The sequence below is a fragment of the Sparus aurata genome, chromosome 5, assembly GCF_900880675.1.
Source record: "Sparus aurata chromosome 5, fSpaAur1.1, whole genome shotgun sequence".
NCBI lineage: Eukaryota > Metazoa > Chordata > Actinopteri > Spariformes > Sparidae > Sparus > Sparus aurata.
The window spans coordinates 12,371,929-12,398,472 of record NC_044191.1 but is presented as its reverse complement, the minus strand read 5'-3'; the positions used below and the strand labels follow the sequence as shown (position 1 = coordinate 12,398,472).

The following is a 26,544-nucleotide window of genomic DNA, read 5'->3' as shown; positions in this document are numbered from 1 at the left end:
AATAATGAAAACGTTATTACTTTTGGCAGCCGGGTCATTTCTCGTTTCCTGCCTTTTCCTCTGCTTGTTTCCTACTAATTAACTTTCCAAGGAGTTGTCCTCCTTTTCACAAAATGAATTTCATAAGTGTGGTAGGCCACTGAAAGTATGGGTACACAGTCTCGTGAAATGACAACAGCCACAACAACATACGAGTCCTTTACTGGTTGCTTGTCATTTAAAGAAAATGAATTAAATGTAGTATTTTCTTGTAGTATGTTTTTTTATTTAAGAAGTGGCACACAGTTGGCACAAGGTTATTTGGCTGCTTTGCCACAACAGGTGGATTTCAAATATAGTACTGGTGAAGATGCACCCCCAGATCTAACTAAACCCTGTGCCCATAGCAAAATAATTACTTACCCCTGAACCCCAGGATAACGTTTTAAGGGCTTCTTTCCAATAATAAAGTATAAAACAGGAAGCGCCTCTAGCGATATCTTATTTGGCAAATTTAGGTTCCTCTCTCCCTTCCGAGCTCCACCACCACTCATCTCCGTCCTTTCAGATGCTTGCCCTCTGCCCCGCACCATGCTGTTAAAGGCTTGTGTGCTGGGACAGAGGCTTGGCGATAAGTAGCCCTCATTTAATATGGATCTTAAAGAGGGCAGTAAACCTAGTGCCTCAGCAGAAGTCCCCCATCCCTCTGGCATTACTATATAGATGACCCCTCTCCCTCTCTCTCTCTCGCGCTCTCTCCCTCTCTCTCTCCTCATTAGAGTCATTGCAAACTCTTTCAAAGTGCTCCTTCCTTCTCTCTGCGATTTACTGTTAATTAGTTTGCTTTGTAAGGTTAGACGTGCGGACGGAGCAACTTTGGGAGTGTTTGGCTGCCATCTGTGTGCATAAGGCTCTAACCATGTACAGATGGTGTGTGCTTACAGACAGGTTGCTTCTTGTGGGTAAGAAAGCGCGAGAGACGGTTTTGGTTATTTTAACAGGATTTATGGCCATTCTCACAGGTAACTGTTTGAGCTGTGATGATGATTGTTAGTCAGCTGTCAAAAAGGATAATTTAAGGTAAGAGTAAGAAATGAGAAGAGAATGTATATTTCTTCATTTCCACATTCCCTTGGATGATGAATCCTTGAGAAAAATTAGCAAATTCCTTGGAAGATTGATCTGTTAAATTTTTAAGTGTGTAACATATTGAACCAATTGTGTTGCGGCTACTTCAGAAAAATGCTAATAATTTGGCCAAGTTAAAATACCATTAGCCACTCAGTGAACCAGTGAACCAGGTAAGCAGAGAAAAGGTAGAGTTTGTCAAATAATTGCTTGACAAGGTCACAAAATTAACAACATAATCAAATAAGGAGCTGACTGAATTATTTATGGTTTTGGTTCCCAATACAGAAATGTCAGATTAAATAAAAAAAACAAAAACAAAACTAAACAAAATAAAAAAAAATATATAACACATTCAGTACAAGATTAAACAACAAAAAACATATTAGATACTCATCATTTGAGAATTATACGGCCAGTGCTAAAATGTGTCTTTTAATATATGTATTTCTGTATTATTTTTCTTTTTTTTCCTTCTCGGCCTGCCTGCAAGGTGCCTCTTGCTGGTGGGAAACCTGCCCTTGTCAGTCGCAGTTCAGTAGTTAATGCTTTCTACTGGGCTTTGTGAATGACCCTCCCACAATTAAAAAAGGGTTAGCAAAATTGTTGTTGGCCCCCTGCCACATACTTTATGTGACTTAGCGCTGGTTAGGCACAGATTGCTGGCCCATAGTCCCCAAAACGTGACTATTTCTATCAACTGAGCTCTCTGAAATTACTCTGTGTAATTAGCAAATTGAAGGAAACCAAGGGAGAAGTTTTGCTGTAGATGAGGAGACATAACACAGAATAAGAGTATGTTTCTTAAGTTCTACTCAAATACAATGAAGAGAGTTGAACCTTTTGCTTGCAGTTTTTACTGATACTAATGTGTATCTACATGTGTCTATCTGAATGTATTTGTTTAAAGGTGACCTGTTGAGTCTATGGTTCAAAGTACATATTACAGTTTTTGTAAGTAAAATATAAAGTACTACTATTTCACTTTCACAGTTCTTTCAGGCGGCAGCTCTGCAGGTCAGTATACATCCTTGATAAGGACATAAAAGGCTTGCTGTGAGGTATTCAAAATGAGTTAGAGATAAGTGTTACTAGATGTGAGAAAAAGATGAGCATTTTCACAGTAACATTACAGTTTTGTCGAGCACTATCAAATAGAGGTTTATTAACGATTATAATTTGCTGTGCTGACGCCTTTTTTCATGATGAAATGGAGTGTTGAAGCATGGCTGAGAGGTATTGCAGTGCAGTGTCAGCGCTTATGGAGTCAGTTAGAAGAGAATCTGTCATTTCATTAGATTTGCAACACATTATTCATTGTCATTTTGATGCTTGTAACTTGGTGAGACAGGTCACAAATAACATATATAGACATTTATGCTACTCAGTGCCTTGCATGCACAATTGTTAAAAACACTGGAAAATTAGAAAGGAATGACATTTGCGATTACAGAAAGCTGTACATCTCCGCAGATTTTTGTTAGAAATACAAACCTTTTGTTAGATTGTGTCATAACCATCCTAACTAATGACTAAAAATGACCGCCACAATTTAAATGTATGCAAAGTAATTTTCTATAGCTATACAACATTGTTCAATGAAATACCACTTCTTTTGTCTTTCCCCTTTAAAACTTCAAACCCTCTGCACGAGTGAAGAGGATCCTCTACAAACGTCTGAGAAAGCAGCCAAAAATACAAGGGAGAAAAGATTGCTTTGTTCATTCCCCCCCCCTCCTCATTCTCTCTTTCCAACTCTCCCCAAGGTTCTATTAGGAAATAGATCCCAGGTGTTCGATAAGCCTGTAGTGGACATGACAGCAGTGCAATCAAGTGTATAAATTTAATTGCAGGCTCATTTTGTGCCGTTTATTAGCCGTTTAGGGGCACATCGCTCCACTTGAACCCTGTTATTGCCAGACAGAACAGCTGTTTGGTTCCTTTTTAACTGTTTGTCTCATTGCATAGTTTTAAAAAAGTACATAGTTAAATGCCAAATGCCGCTTATGAGAAGTAGAAATTACATTTGAAAATTGCATGTATTTGTATATTTAATCATTAATTTGAGAACACTTTTTTTTTTTTTTTTACATTTTTAACATTTGATGAGGAAACATATTCAATTTAATTAGACAACAGAAAAAAACAAAGCCCACAAATATTATGTCCAATTTGATTAATTTTGTTGTTAATGGAACTCTAAATTGCATTTACTAAAACAACAATGTGTTTTGTATACTAATTTGTCGAACATTGTCTAATTACATTATATATAGAAAAAATGTAAAAGTGCATTAAGCATTAATGCTATTTCAAATTAAATAAATGGGCATAAAGACAGAGCTTAGAACACACACAAACACACACACAATCAGTGGGAGAGTGAGTCACTTTGCACAGCCTGTGTGGCTCTTGCTGAGCTGGGTTAGTCTGTCCTCCATCTATGTTGCCGGACGCTGCCACACACTGAGAGGCCTGCAGATGTACTAGCTTTGGTTGAAACCTTCTTCTGCTGCGACACCCCATTAATAAAAAGCCTAGAGAAAGCTGTGTTAATTGTTACCATGCATTCGGCCCCGGTATTCCTATAAATCACCCGACTAATTGCAACAAATTGTGGGCTGACATTAAGCTATGATTCCGGACCGGCAAATATTCATCAACATTGCAACTAGCCCCATAAAACACAGAGCCGGCCGTTTCCCAGGCCAAACATATATCTACCATCTTACTCCCCCATTATTTATGGATCTTTCTTGTCCTCAGCATTTAAGTGCTGCATGGTGAGTGAATGAGACGCCATCTTGTTTATTTATTATATCCCTGGATAAAGCCCAAGCAGTGGCAGTGGTATGACCAGTCACAGACCTTGTTTTCCATGTTACCCTTGGAGCCTGATGTGTTGTGCTCACTGCCCTATATCGATTACTGTGTTGCCTGTCATAACATTCTTGTTGCCTCTAAGCGTTTCTGTAAATTCAAGGCTGCTTAGTAAGATTGCAAAGAATGGGGCAGTAAAAATGTGCTTTATCAGTATAAATCTGACAGTTTCACAGTCTTTAGGAATAATTGGCCTTAAATTAACAGCCTAAAATGAACAAAGTCTACACTATTTCTGCGTAGGATCACTGGGTATTTCAACATTATTTACCAAATGCTCATTACTGCTGTAGGTACTTAGAAAGTGCTTGATTCCTCGCCAAGCAGTCATATGTTGGAGCATTTAACCTCCCATGCAATGTTTATTTCATGCAGACAAAAGGCTAGTTAAATCTCTTTCTCTACGGTCTGACAGGCACCATAACTGTCACTGTGGATGATCTATTTCACAGCCCAATGCATTACTACCACTAATGTTTCACTATCCTGTCAATTCACCCTGGTACTGTTCAAAACAGCTACAGTATGTGTCAAAACAGTGCTTAATAGGCTGTACCCCAGGTGTGCATCAGCAGCTAAAGATGTTGGAGCCAAAGGTCAGGATCTGATTTGTTATGTGGGAGTTCACAGGGAATTTTGATGTGCACTGATCAATTCCACACCCCAACATGCACATAAATCAATTCTACATCTGGAAAGAAGGTATACATTGGTGCACATAGTGTATGACTGCATGTGTGGACTTGTACACACATGCACAAAGAGACCGGTGCAGACTAAAGTGCAATTAATCAGAAATCTCTTTCAGCATTATGTGAGCATGTTTTTATGCATCGTCCCTTCTTGCCTTTTTTTCCTCTCGTCTATCCCAGCGTTTTAAATTGCTGAGATCCTGGCTGGCTTGATAGACCACAATAGCTGGCACTACCATGGGGATTGGGGGTGATGGGCTGAAGAAGAGAGAGCAAAAAAAAAAAAGCCCCTTCCTTTTGACACTGTTAAACATTGACGGGCTTATTACCGTGTTCTCTGATTCAGCTGGATGTGTTCAAGGATCTTCTTGGCGGTGAAAAAGGTCAGCTGCTCTTAGTTGTGCTCAGCTAGAATACTAATACTGTCCTTATTCAAATGATCTGCTCCAGCGCTTATTAAATTGATGGCCCAGGCGCTCTAATTTAATAGTGTTGCAGTCCAGGAGAGAGACACAGCTGCAGTCACAGGTGAATTAGGTGCTTCTGAGGCAAAGTTCAAGCAGGAGCCCCCTTTGCTTTTGGGATGCATTTTTCCCAGCAAATTAGCAGTCAGTGGCAGTGCGCAATTAATTAGCGCAAACCAGGAAAAGCTTGTCATTTAATAAGGTGCGTTTTTCCACTCGCAACTCTCCCACACACAGAAATATCTCTCCCTGTCTTACCATATCTCATTCCCTCCCTTAATCCCTCCCTCCCTTTTTGTCTCTCTCTCCATCTTCTCCTCCCTCCTCTCTTCCACTCCACTTTACATAAACAGAGGGAATTGATCCATTAAGTGGTGTGCTATTAATACCATTTAATGTATGTCTGGCTAAATGAACACTGGGTTAGACATTTTCTGTGGTGTCAGAGTTTTGAGAGCTCCCTCTGGGTTAGGCTAAATATAGTAAAGATGTGCCACTTGCTGGTGATTTCATCCAATCAATAACTCTGATTGGAGGTTAGATTTAACTGAGATGGAAAGGTAAACTTCAATGCAAGACATCTTCAGGTGCCTGTGTGAGTGCACGTGTGTGGGAGCTTTTGTGCTTGTAGATACGAGTAAGTGCAACAATTCATTGATGATTCTGTTTGTGTGCATATGAAACTCATAAAGTGGCACTTTTTCAGTGTTTAATTGGACTTCACTTTAAGAGGTTATAAATTCTATGGGATGTGTTGTAGAATCAAGTGGTTTGCAACCTCAGCCAAACAATTACATAAACACCACATCATATTATTCCTTACTAAAGTTGCAGTTGCCTAGAAGAGTACAGAGTTTTGTGGGGGTAGCAGCTTTTTCCCCCTCTCAGTAAAAGCTTGTTTGACTATCAGAATATAATGTAGTTTTAACTTTTGTTCCTTACCTTTGATCCCTTTTAATCACATCTCTTTACTCTTTACTTCATTTACTGACATGGCACATTGTTGCTTTGTTATTATTTTCCAGTGAAAAGACCAATACATAATCAGCAGTATGTTCACTAAATAAAGGTCATTTTGGTTAAATAAAATTAAAAATAAAATTTTAAAAGATACATTTTCTAGTGAGTGCCCTTGTGAGTTATCTATTAACAGTTTTCAAAATTAATAATCTTGAACTTTAGCTGCTCAGTTACTTCGAAGGCCAGTGAGTATGAAAGGGCAAAAGGGCAATATATTTGCATGCATACATATTTTTTATTAATGGCAACAGGAAAAAACATGACTTGTCTCCCTCACTGTAAATGAAGAGTTTCAGTTATTCCTTCAAAATGTCCTTCCAGTGTTTTAAAAGTGAAATATTTATTTCAATTTTACATACAGATTTAAGGCCTCTAAGATGCTGCAACCACGCAGTGAATGTTGACAAAGTGTGTATTACAATGTGTGTTTGTGTGTGTGTATGTATGTGTATATATGTATATATATATATATATATATATATATATATATATATATATATATATATATATATATATATATATGTGTATATATATATATATATATATATATATATATATATATATATATATATATATATATATCTATATATATATAGAGAGAGAGAGAGAGAGAGACAGGGAGAGAGAGAGAGAGAGAGAGAGATCTTAAAAACTCATCTTTAAAAATGCCGACATACTGCAACATACAAATATTGATAATCCTCTAATAGTCAGGACTAATTCGACTAATAAATTAGTTAAAGTCATTTGTCAGATTGTCTCAGCAGAATTATTGTCACAGATTAATGCAGAAATGCAAAAGGTCTCTAACAGAGCTCTCTAATACTTCTTAAAGAAGCAACAGCAGCGGCAGAGGACTGTCATGCTCATTAGTAAGTAAATCAATATTATTAAATGCAGAATGCACATAACTGTGCAATCTGGGGTTGAAATGTGAAATGAGATTTGTCAAGATTCCCCCCCAATACACACATGTGCGATAAGACTTGTGGACTATTGTCCTATTTACTGGCTGAAGGCTGAATGCTGAACATGGAGTACAGTAGGCCATAAATAAGAGTGGTTGGGCTCTATCAGTGCTGACAGAGGTCTCTTTCACCATTCCACCCCCCCCAAACACACACACACACACACACACACACACACACACACACACACACACACACACACACACACTGACAGAACCTGGCCCAGTGCCTGCTTGTTCCCCCCCTCAACTAATAGACTCTGGTGAAACCAGTCAGCATTGTTGTTCTCAGATTGATGTGACCTTGATGCCGTTTAGTGCAGTGATTTGTTTATTGGCACTTATTTTGATGCATGTGGAAGTGAGCCTTAAAAGCCCTACCCCACACACACACACACACGCACACACACACACACACACACACACACACACACACACACACACACACACACACACACAGAGGAAGTGAGGAAGATAAAGATGGGAAAAACAGAGCTAGAAAGATGGAAGGGGAGAAAAAGTGAGGGAGATGGAGTAGAAGAGATATACTCCCGGGGCAGATTACATAATACATCATTCACAAAGCATTGTTGCCAATATGTCTTTTATACTCCTTAAATTGCCGTTGCCATCCCAGGGCCCCCCTCTGCGCTTTGACAAACACATCACAACACACACAAACATATTGTATTCTCTCTCAGTACAGTTTGTGTACAGTTAGTGGAGTCTATCACAGGCCTCCTGGGACGCTACTGTGTGAGGAGAGGAGATGGTGCCGAGGAGTACTGTACAGTATTGATGGAGCTGTGTTTCTGTTAGGCAGTGAAAACAAAGTCTCCCTGATGCACAGTGGAGTGTAGGGGGATCAATAGACGTGGAGCGCTTCATTTCCTCAGGCTTCTACTGAAGAAACACTCACTGATGTGTCAGGGCTGCTGGAGTTGTTGCTTTGACACAGAGGAGGTACCAAACCATCAGGCTGTACTGTAGGCGAAACGATGGAAACATGTCCACTGATACACACACTTTGGATGTGCACGCACACATACAGTATGGCAAGGGAAAGGGAAAATGAAAGGTCAGTGTTGTGTGTCATATTGTGCTGCGTTAGAATAACAAGAAACAGGCAGGGAAGGGGGAAGGGTTTAACTGACACACAGGATATAACAAGGCATGAGCTTGAGTGATGGGGAAGGGTTTGGCCACCGCACAGGATGTAACTAGACATGTGACTGTATGCTGGGGAAGGGTTTGGCTGGCGCATGGGATGACACAGGGCCAGAGCCTGGGGCAGCCAGGGAGAGTGGAGAGCCCAGCTGTCACCTCAGTCAGCCTCTTCTCTGGGGGCAACTGTCAATCAGCAGCCTCTCATATCGCTCCGTCATTGAAGCTAATTGCTATTGTCAACCCCAGAGACCTAGAGGATGCTAATGCTAGTGCAATTGCCCTTTTGGAGAGAGAATACTGCCTCCAAACACGAGATAAAAAAACGCAGGAAATGTAGAGAAGCGAATCAAAGGTGGTTCTGGTAGGGCATTAATAAGGCATTAGAAAAAATTAGAGGCAGGATCACAAAAAAATTACCTCAAACAGCATACATCCAGGCCCACAGAGCAAAGGCTGGACTTTAAGGGAATGTGGCTGAGTGGAATCATTTGACAACAGATAAATATGCATGCAGTTACACAGCCCCTCACACGTACACATGCATGCACAAGCACACACTCGCACACAAGCCGGCACACTTACACATGCAGCAATAGACCTAATGAAAATAAGATGGATGCTCTCTGAGAGACGGGTGGCTGTGTTATTAATTGCTGTCTGTCCCCTCCTACTGATAATGATGGGCTGTATCCTGGAGAATTTGCAGGGAATAGATTTTATTTGGAAGGATTATTTATTGTCCTTCTCATTGGAGGGGTGGTGTGTTTAGAATAGTGAGGGTTTAAATAATGGCCCGTGCGAGATAAGTCCTCATGTTAATTCCTCTTGCGCCTCTTCCTTCTCTGGCACCTTCTTAACCATGCCACCCCCATTATATAGATTTATCAAACCAGACAGTGAGATCTCAGATGGGATATTTACAGCTTCACTTTTCACTTCTTAATTCAAAGGCAAATGGCAAAAATGTGTTGTCTGATTTGTTGATAGGCGTCATAAACAGTTCTCACAGATTTGTAATCTTCCGTCAATGGCATTATTGATATTCTAATCCATCATGAGTCACTGCTGTTGCGCCGAGCATCACTGCCCTTTCACAAGTGGACACGCAATTTAGAGCAATTATTACAATAAAGATTACCATTCTGTCTGCATGTAGAGCCAGTTGGCTGAAACAAAAGCACCATGTCAGAGAGAAGACAGAGAGAAGGAAAAAAAAAACACCCACGTGGGTGCTAGGGAGGTTGAGTCTGCTCTCTCTCCTCTCCTTTGCTTTTCGTCTCTCACTCCCTTCATTTGTGGGAGTACAGAGGGACAGCATTATCATAAAATAACACTGCACCCCCCCTCCATCCCATCACCCTCTCACAACCCATAAATCAGGATGCTGGTGTCATGGCGGCTGGAGGCGTGGTAGCTGTGGTGACATGGAGGATCCTGGTGTGGGTGTGAAATCACTTGACCCCCAGCATTAACCTTTTTGGAGTGAATGGCCGCTGCTCTCCTCAGCAGGCAGGGAACAAAAGAGGCCTGGTATTGATTAAACTCCGCCGTGCGCACTTGATATTAAACACTGGCTTAGATGCCTGTGTTCCCTAAACCCCTCTCGCTCAACGCTTCAGCTGCCTCACCTTGCTTGTACATATGTAAAAAATATCTTAAAATAAGTACCTCTTTTGTCAGTCGTAATGCTCACATGCCCTAATGGAATACTCTGTCCAAACACGCACAAACCCTGTATAGACATAGTGGGTAAAAACTGTGGGGCTGATCAGGGCTTTAGGCCGGGGTGCCAAAGGTCACGAAGAACGATGGAGAAAGAGAGAGCAGGGAAGGTCGAGGTCTCCGGGGTGATCAGTGTTTTGTCATCTGGAGCGGTGTTTACTTTTTCTCAGCACCAGTTCTCCTCCCTTCATCTCCTCCCCATCTTCCGGATCGATACTCTGCATCCACAAAGGTCTGGGAGAAGGCACACGAGCATGTGAGTCAGTCAACACTTACCGTGCTAAAGGCAATGGAGTTTGAAATCTCCCAGGCTGCAGCCAGCATTCTATCACCTTCCCTACCACTTTTCAGACTTTCTGTAGTGCAAGATTTTGAGTGCATATACTGTGGGTGTTAGGCTCATTCCTGTGTAGACTACTTAAATAAGACCAACACAATGTCTGTCATCTTTTAAAAGTAGTAGTAGCACATTTTAGATAGAGATTTTGCCAGATAATGGCAAGGATCACAGGTGTCATGTGCTTTACACAATTGAAAAATAATGAACGTAACATTTTAAACTCTTTAAAAGAATACAGAGTGCACAATCTGCACAAAAGTGAGTTCTGCTTGGATAACCTTTCAGAGAGAGCTCTTCATTCCCTCTTTTATTCTTTTAATCAACTGAATATGCTTTTCATTCAAGTGGCCATTTAATCAAATAAGATTACAGAGAAAACACCAGACTCTACTTGTGCTACGGGTGTCGAGTAACCTGTTAGAAAAAAAGATAAAAAGTAATCCAGAAATTAGAATAAATTGACTTTTGTTGTAACGATGATTATATCTTGATTCTCCAGTCTATTTTACTAACTGTAGATACTGAAAAATAATTAATCTACTGCAGAAACATAACCTGATAAATGGAATGGAATACTATGAGAATATACGCAGTATTTAATACTACAAAAATCCTAAAGAAATAACCTAACAATATTTTGTGTCATTTATTTGCCTCTTCCACTTACTCTGGGTATATTATCTCAAGTAAGTCTTCAAGTTGAGAGCCTCAAGATCTATCACACACAAGCCACAAACATTTCCCATAATGGTGGGCAGGACTTCAACAATAAAATGCATTCAGCTCCTCAGACAAGCTTCACTGGCCTTACAGGCGTACTTTCTCTAAGGCTGCCCTTTGATTATAAATGGTCCATCACAGGGCTGTTAGTTCATTTAGAGGCAATGGTAACTCTGCTACACACACCTTAACCTCAGAGGCAGTACGGGGTCGCTTTTCACAGGGAATGCCAGCATCTGTTCCAGGAAGTGCCCGTCTCGTTCAGGCCTAATTGTCGTTCCTCTATGAGAAGGCTGGTAAGTGAGAGCAGGAGGGGGGCTGTCACGTTCCCGTCACATCCCAATGGTCCGGTAAATAGAGCGTGTGAGTGTACCCCCCCAGTTACTGACGGACGAATAGCCCCCCAAACCCTCCCCTTCCCTCCTCACCGTCCTCCCTTTATTCGGGTCCCCCCGCCTCCAACACAATTCCACTCTAGCTTTCTCCCCCCTTATTTATCTCTACTCTGTCATGTTCTTCACACGAGTAGAAAATAATTAATTACTGCACCCAGTGATGATTTATGATATTACTGACATAATTAATGATACACATCAATTTTCCTGCTTAATTGAAGGGGGCTGCAGAGCCTATCCTGGCACCAAGAAAGGCCACTGCCCTGAGAAAGTGAAAACACCCCTCCACACTCATACACCCCACCCTCAGGTTACTTCTCTTCCTCTTTTTCCACTCTTTCTCCTTCTCACACCACCAGTCTCTCATTCATACTCAAGTGCTACATAGGTGTTGAGGTTTCGTGTACCAGGCCTGTTCCGCAGAGAACCCTAATCTTTGTCCATATGCTCTAAATAAACCTTAAGAGCTGGACAGTTGTTTTCACGTGTAGATAGGCATTCATACATATCTTCGTCTTGTTAGGTGTGTGCGTGTGGACTCTATAATGGCCACTGTGAGTGTGTGTAGGTATACAGCGATATATGATTCATGAAGATGCGTGTGGGGCATATGTAATTCCAGCTCTACCCTCAGGACTAGAGACAACAAGGTAGTGCATGAATATTTGATTTGCAGGGAGAAGGTATAGGATCTATGCACAGCATTTTAAGCAGACAACCCAGAGTATTCCTCTTGGAAATCTATACAACCTGGTTTACCGTTCTGAAAATATTTGTTTTTTAATTATCTATCCTCTGCATTATGACTTTTTAAAAAAAAACATAATAATAGGACTGTGTTATTTTGTAAATTTTGAGTAGACAATGCTGTTTATTTCTGATGGATTTTTATTTGAAAATTGGAATAGCAGACAAGTTATTTAATATTTTCAGCTATTGTGTAACTATTCAAAACTATTAAGAGCTATTGTGCTATTGTGAAGAAAAACACTCTTTCCTGCATATATTTTCCCCCAACTTAAGATGATTCAAAATCTATATTTTAACTTTGCATGCATGCGTATTTTGTGTGTGTAATTGTAAGATAGAGAGAGTGACGAAGCCCTCTTACCAACCTTGAATACAGTGAACTTCATTTGAGAGCTTCCCGGTTGCTCCACCAGCCTCCAGCTAAATGTGTGATCAGGTAGTTTCAAAAAACGCCTGACGGTGTCAACACGCAGAATGTGGACAGGGGCTGCGGGGGGAGTTGCGGACTCGGATTAGTCTCCATAGCAACGGCAAAGTATCCCTGTTTGTAGACAGACAAATTCTGCTACATGAGAAAATGATTGGCAGGTCTATTCCTCCACAGCTGACCCATAGAAATTAGCAAGTAAGCGTTATAATACCCAGCTGCATTGACGGGGTCTCCGTACTTTTTAAAGTCCTCTTGTAAGTGCTTCTCTTTGGCATTTGCATAAGAAACATGGCATGCTTATTGGAGGGGCTTTGGGGTTGTTGTGGTGTGCTTTCATATCTTCAGCTTGACGGCTTCTTTGTGATCAAGGGGATTGAGGGGAGGGAGGGTTGCCAGATGAGAATAACTTAATTTCCAAAGCTCCAAGATGAGAGGAGAAGAGTTGATGGTATAAGTTCATGTTGCAGTTTCACTCGAGCAATGGTGAAGGAAAACTACTCTGTGTGTGTGTGTGTGTGTGTGTGTGTGTGTGTGTGTGTGTGTGTGTGTGCGTGTGCGTGTATGTGTGTGTGTGCGTGTATGTGTGTGTGTGTGCGTGTATGTGTGTGTGTGTTTTAGTCAACACATTTATATGACAAAGCGACAGGAGTTATTGCAAGAGGAGAAAAGTCATAGAATGTGTATCAAATGGTCACAGTAGTCTACATTAAAATTCTACTCATATTTGCTGAGACTCTATTTTTTGTTTTTCAATAATTGTAGGACCAGGGGCAAAATCAACTAAAGATCTAAGGGAAAAAGATACGTTACAGGATTCTGTCATAAAATCATCATTACCCGTCGATGCCCGTAGATTTTGAATTGTGGACAGAGACCTACAGTGTGTCCTTGTGTGCAATTAGTAAAGTTCACACCTGCTGAGATACTGGAAAAGAAGGACCCCCCCGAACCACACACACACACACACACACACACACACACACACACACACACAGAGACAATTGAGGGGAGAAATTTGAGTCTGTCGGATTGAACCTGATATTAAGCTTGACAGTTAAGGTACGGTTTTAAATTGGACAAAATGTCTGAGATGTGTGTACAGGGAGACTGGAGATGTCAGCAAGGGTGTGTATTAATGATCAAGTGAGGATTTTTTTTGTTGACTCAAGAATCAAATATTTCTAAACATCTTTACAGAGAAATTAAGATTTATAAAACTTTTACACTGTAGTAAATCAGATTATTTTATGTTTATTAAGAATAGTTGAGAAGAAAATAAGTAAATAATCAAATCCGGTGTTGTAATCCTTTATCAGCATGTGAGTAGGTTTAAAATCTGAAACATGTAGAGGCCTCTGTGTGCATTTCCTGCCAGCTTATATTGATTGGACATAATTTCAATCATAGTTGATCCAATCAAAAGGTCATATAATTAACACTAGGGGGCACCAGTGTTCCACACAATGTTGTATTTCCATTGTGGCGACACCACTGGAAAGGAAATTATGCTCTGATAAATGATGTGCTTTTGGCACCACAATGCATATTCACAAGTACGAGGAATTACAAAGTTACCTCACAATATTTCAATTAATTTTGACGGACATTTTAGAATAATCCAAAATCGCTGAAGGTACGGCTACTTGATAATTTTCTTTTAGAAGAAATGACTGAAGAAGCTGAGGTCAAGTGAGACACAAAGACACACTAATGAAAACAATCATCTGTTATCAGTGGATAATAGAGTTCTTATTTACATCAGCAACAGATGAATCAAAGTGAACAATGGAATTAAATACCAATCAAATTTAACTTTAATAGAATTCTTTAATTTCATGTGGTGATTTATAAGTCAAGTAGAACAAAAATACATTTTTGCTTGTTAATGTAATTTCAGACAGAAAATGTTTTCGTTTTTAATATTGAATTTTTTGAATGTCAGGTATTAATTTAATTTTAACTTTTTGTCAGGATACTTGTTCTTGTCTCACCTTGGTTTTACCTCAATGCTTCAAAGACTATTTTTGTATGCCAACATGATGACAGTTGATGCGTTTTTAGTCAAAAGAAGAACTTTAATTTGGCGGCCTTGATGTAGAATTAATTAGCCTTTTTATTTTATTGGTCAAAGTTTTGCGAATTAAAATTAGTTAATTATATTTCTGCAATTGCAATTCAGTTCTAAACCTAGTGTTCCAGTTTCTACCTTGTCTTTGTTCTAAATCAATCAAATTAACAGGCTATTTAAAAATGCATTGTTTAAGTGAAATGAGTAAGACTTGCAAATGTATTATTATATATGTATATTTTCATTTTTTGCAGAATAAAACATTTTTTTTTAACTGAATTTTGTTCACCATTTCCTCCAATGTGATTTGGCTTGATACGAATATAATAAAAAATGTTAAAGAATTCAATAATTTCAGGATGGTTTTAACTTAAATTAAACTAAAATGAACTGGTAAAATTATAGAATTGATATAGATTAATATGAAATAATGTCAGAACATTGCTTTCATAGGACTCAGCTTTAAATTGTGCTCTCTTTCCACTGCTTCCACAAGTTTTTAGTCAACATCATCTCAAAGTGTCATTTCATCACAGTTTTGCTTATACTCCTTGTTTATATTCTACTGTTTTCTTGATTAAGAATTATTGGGAAAGTTCCCCAAAACTCCTTGTTTTTAAGCTTTAAAGCTTCATGTCGTTTTCTCTCCCTCTGGCGTCTACACACACACACACACGCACACACACACACACACACACACACACACACACACACACACACACACACACACACACACACTCTGGGTCCCTGAGTAATCATTGTTCAGTGGCTCTGGTCAGCATGTTGTCACCTGTATCCCATTAAGAACATTCTCACCTCAGCACACAATCGTACACTTACCAAATCTCTCGCTTTCTATTTCACACACACTCATACACGTACTTTATCCTCCTCTCCACTCACCCGTCCTCCTCTTTCCACTATTTGTAGCCCACAATTCCACACCTGTGGTTTGGTGCTGCCCTTTCCCTCTGTGTTTTTTGCCTTCTGTTGATAAGACCTTGAGAATCGCTGCTCTACAACACCCTTCTAGGCCATTCTGCATTTTTGCTTATCATACATTTCCCCTCTTTCACAGTAAATGAAGGTAGTTTTGTGAGGAGGAGAGTGCACTACAGACAAGACATCTGCGTGAGTGAGGTTCCCTCAGGGGCTCGGGTCATGGGGCAACATAAGCCACACCCTTAACAGCCTCTACCCACACCCACTGGACTCTGATTGGTTAACAGTGTGAGGCCAGGCCTAAATTGGCTTTTCTTCACTCTCCCTTGAACAGAGGACTTAGAATAATAGGCCAAATAAGCAGACAAAATAAGTTATGAAAGTAACATGATTACAAAATCAGGATTGAGGCAGAGCATTCTTTGTATCCCCAGGCGTAAATTATGATGATCAGGGTTTATCTGGCGAAGTCGACAACACTGTATATTACATTTTATTAATTTAGATGGTTTTCCAAATAAACATAATGAAACCCATTGAAATGAGGTCAGAAGAAGCAAGGCGTAGGTTGAATAAAAAAAAAGGGTATAACCAAAAACTTTGTTTTGCTAATGTTTCCCTAATTTTTATGAAATGGAGATATAAAACATCTTGTAGTGTTCATACTTACGTGTAAAACTGTTGTATGAGGTCAGAAAGGAATAATGTACAGTAGTTAGTCAGGGAGCAATGTTTATGATTATTTTGCATTTGTTAACAGAATAACAGATTAAAAATAGTAGGAAGACATGAACTGTTTCTTTTACATATATGAATTGAAGTATTTTTTTTATTTAACATTTCATGACTTGCATCACTTTTTTCCTTTTTGTGTTCTCTAGGTAATATAGAGGATCGGGAAAATATTTCTAGAAAGATTCAGTATGGCTGTTGTTAGAATGTGCTTGTACTCCCTTGGTTATGGATGATTATTATTGTGTGTGTATGTGCACACTATCATACAAACACACTCCTACATCCACAGTGCGGCAGCCCTGCCCATGCCATTGTTGGTTGGGGAGCGGGTACCCTGTCCCCATCATCTGGTTGTGACACTCGCTCTGTGGGACGTGGCAGCTCCCTTAGAAACCGGCAGAGTTCCAATCATCTACATGCCATAACCTTACGGCCGCCTTTGTCCACACCTCCGCCAAGATTCATTTGTGTCGCCCCAGCAGGTCTGACCGCTGAACAATTCCCGGGCGGAGCAGGAGGGAAATACATTTCACTGATTAAAGATATCTGGTGACTGTTCTACATGCTGTCAGCACACTGTTAGTGTTCCCCCACCCCCAACAACCCCTCCCGTCTCCCGCTCACCTCATGTTTGTCATCTCCTTGACTCTCTCCCCTGTACTCTTCTACTTTCTTCACCCCTCACCCTCTCCCTCCCATGCATGTCATAATAATATTATATCAGTACACATCCTCCTATAAAGTTTAATTAACTTTTTTATTTTCTTTTTGTCTCCTAACATGTTATGGTTTCATACAACTGATGTCTTCCTTGCTCTTCTGGATTGATACAATTGATTTTTGCAGTCCTGCAAAGGTCTCACACAGCATAGAGAAACTTAAGAGAAATGTACAGAAATGGCATTAAAAGCAAAAGTGAGGGAGGAAAAATACAAAGTAAACTTTATGCTGGAAAAGGCAGAAGACAGTTGATGGAAAGAACCTGCAGTAGGAAAAGTACAGAGTAAAATAACCACTGACGTTGGATAGGCAGCTTAAAGAAAAGACCATGTGTATGCCTTACTATCAGTGTGTGTCTCATCTCAGTGGCTGTGTGGCCTGACCTTGGGCTTTTTGCAGTATCCTCCTGCAGCGGCATCCCAGCCAGCTGTAAAATAAAATGGAGGACGGCACACGCACACAGTAAATCAGAAATAGCCGGGCCACTGTGCACTGTATGAGTTTAAGAGTCCCACACTGCAGTAAAAGGGCCTTGCAACAGCGGGGTGAGGTAGGGTGAGCAGTCCTGTGTTAGAGATGTGCGGCATCTCATGATCCTCTTCTTCACTGTGATCAAATATCAGAGTTGACAAGTTACAAATGAGGTGCTCCTTGCCTTTTCGTTTTCCCATTTTCCCCATTCCCTTCTTTCAGTCTTTCATTCTTCATTTTTTAATTTAGTTCATTTAGACGAGCATCTCAAATGCTATTCCACACAATACTGCATTCAAGAGGAAAAAAAAAAACACAGGACTGCCTAATGACTATTAAGGTTTTTGCACATGTAGCACTTCTCCAGACCAGCAGGGGACAGTGTTACTTGACATGTAAATTGAGATGCTTGAACAAATATGTATGCACAATTAATTAAAGAACAAACATTCCCTTCTTTGTTCCCTTATTTGTTGTTGACTTTGTTCACATGCAAGTTTTAGCCTATTTCACATTATTAGTTTGATCTGAACTGCCCTGCCTACGTTGGCAGAAACACACAAATACAGAGTGGCCTATAACTTCAAATGACTTGATTGTTCTACTTTCTTCACTAGGTACTCCAGTATATGGGTCACATGTTTTGGAAGGTGGAGATGGAGGGGGTGTGGGAATTGGCACATCCTTTTTTGAACATTTTGCCCATTTCCATTTCAGGAGTCACCTCCAAACCCTAATTAACAGGGAAAGCCATCAAATCAAACTTTACCAATCCCAAAGGTGCCGTCAGCAGGCAACTGGCACAGACGTTCCCAATGCCACTCTCTCCTGCCACTTTTTGCTCCACTGTTAACACACTCATCAGTGTGCCAGTGTGTTGGGAGGAGTACCAGGGGCAGAGTTCAGTGTGAATGACAAGTGCTACTACTATTAAAGATCTGCAGACCTGTAACCCTCCACAAGCTAATCATCCAAGTGTGCATTTGTCTTGTGTGTTGCTAATTTGCAGTATGTGTGTCTACATTTGTGCAATCTTGCAGTTAGTGCACGTCAGAAGCGACAAGCGAGCGTTAGGTGTCAGTCGAGGTGAGGGACTGTGGAATATGGAGAGCAGTAGAGTGGTGCTCTATGTGACACCAGTCCTGTAGACAAGGGTTAAGCAGGGAATAGGGAATAGTCCTGAGGTAATAGCATGGGGGCGGAGGGTTGATGAAGGGTGAACAAAGGTTATGCAGTGTTTCACAGACACGACACCTTGATATGCTTTGTTGGCTCATTTGATAGGAGCATGTGAGTGAAGGAGTGTGCCCTCGAGGGAAATTTAATAGCAGTCAACATCAGCCTTTACGCTATGAAAGTAAAAAATAGGGTAAATATACAAGGCTGCGAGAACAGAATAGTTCAACAATGTACTGCCGTAGCTCAGGATGTGTAAGTGCAACTCTCGCCCTCTTGAGCCAAAAGGACCTAGCTCTTCGTAGGCTTTATTTCAGTTATCATTCAGCCTGTGTCTAAAATGAAAGCCTCGGTGTACACATAGTAAGGGCACTCATCATTAAACTGCGAGACTCCAGGGTCTCTCCTCATTGTCTCATCCACTCTCCTTTCTTCTGTTAGATTCATATGTGATATTTAGCCACAGAGCCACATTATGCTCTCTTCTCCAAGTCCAGACAGAAACCAAAGGCTGTGTCTACCTTACGCTACCGACCACAGAGGTGACTTATTCCCATGTGTGAAGCACTATTCTGAAAACCAGACAGGGGCTGATGGGCTCTGAACTTCAAATTCGGTGTCAGGGGCCCAATGGCATGTAGAAAAGGGTAGCAGGCAAGCACTTGACCTTCCATTAATTGTCTCCCATGCATAACCACTTGTTAATTACTGTAAGAGCCAAAATGGCTTCCAAAGCTAGTTTGTAAAAGGTCACTTCGCACTGGGTAATGAACAGTCTCAGCGGCTCTCAAGTTTGCTGGTCTAGTAGATGGTCACAGGCTAAAGCTGTATGATGTTGTAACAAAGACGCTGCCTTTAAGTGAGAGGAGATGGAGGATGGTATTTCTCTCTTTCAAGTTTCTTTGACCATTGTGAGGATTGTCTGCCAGTTAAAGTTAGAGTCATTGAATTGAATATAAATTCCCTGAAGCCAATTCAACATTCTTGCCAAATACCATAGTGTTCAAGTGGAATGAATGTGAGCCTATGGATGTGGGTGCCTCCGATTAATAACCTTGTGGCTCGTAACTTTACTACATGCACGCACACACACACGCACGCACACACGCAAGCAGACATAGACACAGACACACACACACACACACAGACGCACCCAGACGCACCACTCCCTCACCTCATTAGCCTCTGTCCCCATTCCCTTTATCTTTTCCACCTAGTCTACATAAGGAGAATATATACATTCTTTGTAGTGACAGTATTATCAGGCAGGGTCATCTCTCATGCCTCTTCCACGCAGTATAACGATAAGGACTTGTGTTATTTTAAAGAACCTGTTCAAAGAGAGGAGCGATAATACAGCGATAAAGTGATTAAACAGAAAGGGCTTTATATGATGCACATTAACAGTTTTGTCCCCTTTCATGTCTCAAGAATGATTACCATTAAGTATCTCTCCTGCTCTTTATTGCAGCTTATGAAAGCACCTAAATGGCAGCTCGGCAGCTGGGAGTGAACTTTCTAGGCTTCTTTGTGTATTTCAGATTATTCTTGAATGTATTCCCAGAGGTGTTTTTCAGTCAGCCGTTTTGTTTTGCATCTGGATAGAACTTACTTTTCTGTCCTTATAATATATTTTTTTTCATGTATTTCACGGTTATATTAAAATTTAAATTACAGTATGAACCCCAGCACAAAGGTCTGATCCCATATTGTGCTTACTCTCCACCCGATCCATCTCATACCTGTCTTGGCTTTGTAACGGGGTTATATGACGCCTTGCATCACCACACATTTGATTGTTGGTTAGGAAAATGTGCTGGCTTCGACCTTGCAGGGGTCTGTAACCTTTCTGAGGGGTAAACATCAGAGGTATGCAATCCTGGCTGATGTTTAGTGGTGTGTTCTCACCTCTTTCATTTTCCCTCTCTCCTTCTCTACCCCTTTTTTAATAGCTCCTGGTATTGTCTTGGTCCTTGCTGACAACAAAGGGGATAAATGCAATGCCTACTGTAAGTCCCTGTGGTTAGGCCTTGGACATGACACGTGTCAGCCTATGATAAATTGGCTGTGTGTCTGTTCAATTTCAAATGCAAAGCTCTAGAGAGAGAGAGAGAGAGAGAGAGAGAGGGAGAGAGAAAGAGAAAAGAACATGATGGAGAATGGGGTGAGGGAGAGAGAGAGAGGGAGAGATGCCGGCATATTTCTGGCACAGGGAGAGAAGGATGCCTCAGATGCTGGATGTTAGTGTGTGGAGTACAGATAAGGCATTGCACAAGTTTGAGAGCGGGATGCCCACGTCCCGGGGTTTGGGAGGTGAAATCTTGGCAGCAGGACAGGTGCTAGATGTGGTAGGGTGGGGGGCTGGGTATAGAAAGACAAGGCATGAAAGATGAGAGAGCACTTTTCACAATGCTGATGAATCACTTTTTGCTGATGTATGTAACAAATTTGCGTCATCTAACTCTTCCCCCTTTGCTTCTATACACGTGGTGCTAATTGTTTATTTCTTGATTTCTGCCTTTCACATTTATAATTTGTCAGGTGATGAGGCACATACAGTAAACAATGGGACCCAGTGATTTAGAAATGAAACAACAAAGGGTAAAAAAAAAACACAAAAAAAACCCCAAGTATGTGGTGCTTCCAGAAGATGCCTGGCTAATAATCTGCCTGTGCTAATCAGTGCAGCTGGGCCGGGAGAGTTGGCGCTCTGACACCAGGCAGCAGCGCAGAGCGTTGGGGAAGAGGCAAGGATGCGAGCCAAATCCAGCTTGTATCTCCCAAGCGGAGCTTCACAGGAGGGGGGCTGTTGGGTGAAGAGAGAGGAGAAAGCGGCTTCTATACCTTGGGATGCCTGCCTGCCTGCTTGATGCCTCCATGGGAAAAGAGGAAAGGATGGCACTTTTCCTTAACAATTGGCCTGTGAGGTGACAAAGCCGATATTATGGTAATGTCAATCTAATCACAGAGAGAGATATCTTCTGGAAATCCTTGGCAGTGGCGTGGCCTCACGAATATCTCAGGGTCTCCCAGTGTGTGCCCCCCTTCTGTGCCCCCCCAGGCCTCCCTCACTTTAAATACAATCTCTTTCCCTGTATGGGATGGCACATTTCTCCCATTGCAGCAGTGGATCTGGAATGGTGGGATGCATTGTGAAAATAGCATGTTTTTTTTTTTATTAGCACAATGAGTTGATTTCCCTCGGTGGTTGAGGCAACCTGGCAACTTGGCACTGTTTTCTGCGTAGTTCTTTATGACCTAGCCCCTTGAAACAGCTCATTTTAGTCACCTCTCTGTTCCTCAGTTGTTCTTTCTCTCCCAAACATTCCTCTGATTTGACTCCCTGCCTTCCCCAGCAATCTCGATACTCAGTAATATGTAGCATGAGACTCCCCACCAGTACCTGTCGTTTTGACCTTTAAATGTCATTTGTCGGTGTGTTGAGGCGGTTTACGACTAATGCACAAATTTGATTTCACAGATTTGCAGTTTATCTATCCCAATATCCAAGAGGTCTATGTGAAGGGACACTGGTGGGTGTGCTGACATCCCCGCTAAACTGACCCTGCAGGAAAGTAAAAAAATTGTACATATTACTAACGTCTGCCGACCACTTAAAGAAAGGAGCAGAGTCGGCGAATGGGACAAAAGGGGAACAGGGAAAAAAGGTCCAAGGCAAGCAAGACCCTGACTGTGCTGAGCCAGGAACTGTTTTTTTCTCTGTGATCTATCCACGGCTGAACTCTCTGACACCTCATCTGCCGTGCTGACGAGACGTCGCCGTGCCTTAATTGAAGTGGGTTTGTCTCATCCCTGCTCTCCCATGATCCTCTTCTCTATGGGTCAGTGAGAGGTGGGGGGAACCCCCTTGAGTACATGGCATTGGTGGGATTGCTATTTGCCTCCTACCGCCCCACTGAGAGGATGTTAGATTGAAGTTATTTTATGCTTGGCTTAACTCTCTCTTCCACTCTTCTGCATCATATCTCCTGCTCTCCTCTCTTCCTCCCTCTTTTTTTTTTCCCTCAACCCTACCGCTCCCCCGATCCCACCATTCTTAAAACCTCTCATGCAGCAAGAAGGGAGGAAGGCATCTGTTACAGTGTGAAACTACTGTGATTTTATGGAGGTCCTGCAGTCGAATAGGTATACTTTTCCCTGTGGAACTCAATTCTGTTTGAAATGGCCCCCATCGTTTTTGTCTCAAAATGCACTAAATGTGTTTTCAGAAAGGTCTAAGGCTGTGCAGAAGTGGCTTCTTTGTTAAAAACAGGTTGAGGTGAGTCACTGAGCACCTCAGTGACCTACTAACAGTGGGCTGTGTTGTTGCTGTGGTGTAAAAATTGGGGCATCTTTAATGTTATGGATTTTTTTTAAACAGTTATTAGTTACATTCAGACAAAGCTTCAGTTACTTTCAAACTTAGGAAATAGTTTTAGTTGTTAACACCAATTGAATGCAGCAGGAGTGATGCATTTTTGCAAGCCAACCTATAAGTTAGCATCGTGGGGACTGGATTTTTCAGTCACCTGTCCCAAGGCTCAAGCCTTGGCTTGTCCATTAAGATTACCTAATACATTTAAAACACCAAATTCACAAGCTAACTTTGCACAGCATGACTGGTTGATGCCCTCATGTGCAGAGCAGGAGCTTAGAAAAATCTTCCTTGTTCTGAAAAAAGTTCCAGAAAAAATGAATCACATGAAAAAAAAAAAGCATCCTCGGATTTACTGACAAACGTGAGAAAAACAATGCTAACTCTTTTCTGCATTTAAAGACACATTTCTGCAGCTCTCCGTCGCACATTGTGCACTGCATGTGCGTGTGAAGGCACATGTGAGTTTGTATGTCTGTTTGGTATCCTGTGTGAGTGTGTGGCTCTTCATGTTTGTGTGCCCACGTGTGTGTTCAGGAGTCAAGCCTGTTTGTAGCTCTAAGTGTTGTGCGCATTAGGGTGATGAGGGTAATGATGTGCGAGGCAGTTGTGTTTTGTGCCAGGGCGACCCTGCGGCTCACACCCCATTCCCAGCCCAATGTGTTTCTGATTCTCTTCATCCCTCATCACCAGTCAGCCTCTTCTGACAGCACATGCACGTATGCTCAGACCCATATATACTATATACTGTATCTTAACTTACATTCAGAACATGCACACACACCACACCTCACACACAGTCACATCTAAGTGAACATATTTATAGCCACATCAAGATATGCGTACACACACATCTGATTTTTTTTTAGCCACACAGTGGAATGATCATTGCTACCTCTTCCTTTTTCTCACATGCAAGCGTTGAGAAATATTCAACCTCATTGCAGGGGTGAAATAGTAAGGTCAGTGCATAAGTAGAAGTCGGCCTTGATTCACCATTTGGAGATGAAAACATGTGGGTGGACTAACATTCACCCATATAAACGTACCTCCAAAAACCTGCCAGAAACATGCCTCTGCATATTGATTCCTCTGTTGTCAATGCGATTAGAAAGATGTCTTGACATTCCCTCTGTTTCCCACCAACCACTGTGGGGGTCTGGCTGGGACACAAAGGCAAATACATGACAAAACCTTCTTCAGCACTGCTTACCTTTACGGTTCACCGCTGTAATTGGCCTAGGGTGAACATACCCGCTCGACACTGGCAGTAATGTATTTGAGAAGATATTGAAAAAGCTGATGAGGGAGACACAAGATGTGTTGTAGAATACAAAAGTTAATAATGGTGGGGATTTTGACGAATGGATCTCTAAATGTATCCTGATATCGGTCTAAATTGCATTCTTTGCTCTCAGTTTTTTGTGTTTTTAATTTATACATTCTCTCATTGAGTATGCAAGGTGCTTGTGCCATAGAAGTTCACTTTGTGTGCAGGATAATGCATGCAGAACAAGTGCTGTTGTGCTTTGTATATATAAATGTCTATGGAGATAGTTCAGACAACACCATGAAACCTTACACTACTGTCATCACCCAAGCACACAGTGAACGTGTCTAAAAGAGTCATGGACGCAACACTCATACAATGTGCTTTTGAGTACATACATATCATTTTATTGCTGCATATATCACCCCCACACTGAGACATCTGAAAAGAGAGCATGATCTATACCAAAACATTAATCATCATTCATTGTATGTTAATAAATTCAGAATTTCTCCATTTACCATGCGGACGTCCACGCGTGCTGGAAATGCAACCTTTCCAGAGCTCATAAATCACACACACTGAGTCATCTGACAAAGTACCCCAAACACAGGCTGAGGCGCCGCGATCCCTAGGGCACAAACACACACCATCTAATGTGGCGGAATCAGAGCGGGGACCGGAGCTTTCTGACGCTTTCTGCCTGCTGCCAACCCCTACCAACAAGGAGCGCTCGCCTGCAACCTGGGAAAATAACAGGCAGAATCAGAGGGGCTTGTGGGATGCCCCTCTCCGTCATTGTCTCTCTCATGCTAGTTTCCCTGTGTCTTTTTCCTCACTGCCCCAAGGGGTTGAGGCCATGTACAAACAACAACACTTAAACCCAGAGGGTTGGTTTGTGTTGCATACAGTGGGGACCACCTGTCTTTGCCTTATTAGACATAGTTCACCATTGGAACTTTACAAACAGAGGTACTGTGAATGTTACTTGCAGCACTTTCAGTTCCTGCTGATGTAGTCTTGGTATCATTCTTTAACAAAACACGAAACAAAAGAAAACAAAAAGCATTTGACGAGGTGTGCAAGCTATCACCAGACTATCAATGTTACTTTTTGAAACTTTACTTTTTGTTGCTGTTTATTGAGCACTTGTTTTATGCATCAGAACTGTAATGTCAATAAAGATAAAACTAAACAACAAATATATGCTTTTAACATTGAACATAACAGTTTTTTGTAGTTCTCTTTATAGCATAGCTTTTGATAAAAGCATTTTAGATGATTTTATTCAGACTGAATACTACTACTACTCTGCTCTCTTCTATTCGACATGATTTGCTCTAATCTGCTGGTTCAGAGATTACCAAAGCAAGAAGGAAATCTGAGCAGATACAATAGCTTCTCCTCACCATACCACAGCAGAACAGATTTATCTGCTACCAACTTCAGAAACCCAGTAATAATGGGTGCCATTCACGTGTAAGTCTGTTATTTGTGCACCTACATGACAGATTAAATTATTTTTAGCCTGCGGGAAAAGGATCTCCATTGTGTTTTCCTTTACTCTGAATAATCGTGGCTCTTTACCTTTTTAGCAAAGTGGTCACATGATCTGTGTGCTGTATACACTGGCTTTATGCTTCAGATTAACAGATTAAAGGCTTTGTGGTGAGGAAAAAGACACAAACAGCGGCCCAATGAAAACCATGATACTGTCAAAAAGGGTTCGAGACGGCGTTACAGCTGTGTTGTATACATTATAGAAGAGACCCTCTGTTGTGCGATTAGGAAGATAATGTTATCACATGTTAATGACCAGGGTGTTTGCAGTGTGCAAAATGAGTGCCCTCTGATATGCAAAGCGCTTCGGCTGAGAATGTCAAATTGTGTGTATGTATGGAAATCCAGTGAAAATAGAGACGCTAGTCTGTGCAGTATAGAACAGACAGCATTATTTATCCCCTTTTCTCCTTTTCTCTCATTTTTCTCCTTTTTACCCCCCTTTGGGTCTCTGGATACTTTCCCATCTCTCCTCCGTTGCCCGGGCCTATCCCCAGCTCCCCGGAGACTGGAGGACGAGTGGTTATTTCTGACTCTGGAAGATGGTCGTGACTAATTGATTCGACATCTGAT

General features: G+C 41.2%; 1 protein-coding gene across 1 annotated transcript in view; it reads left to right on the top strand.

Annotated features, from left to right (window-relative positions):
• The window catches only part of LOC115581217 (RCC1 domain-containing protein RUG3, mitochondrial-like), a 300,274-nt gene that overhangs the window by 9,859 nt on the left and 263,871 nt on the right, over positions 1-26,544 (top strand). The gene's annotated exons all lie outside the window — the stretch shown is intronic.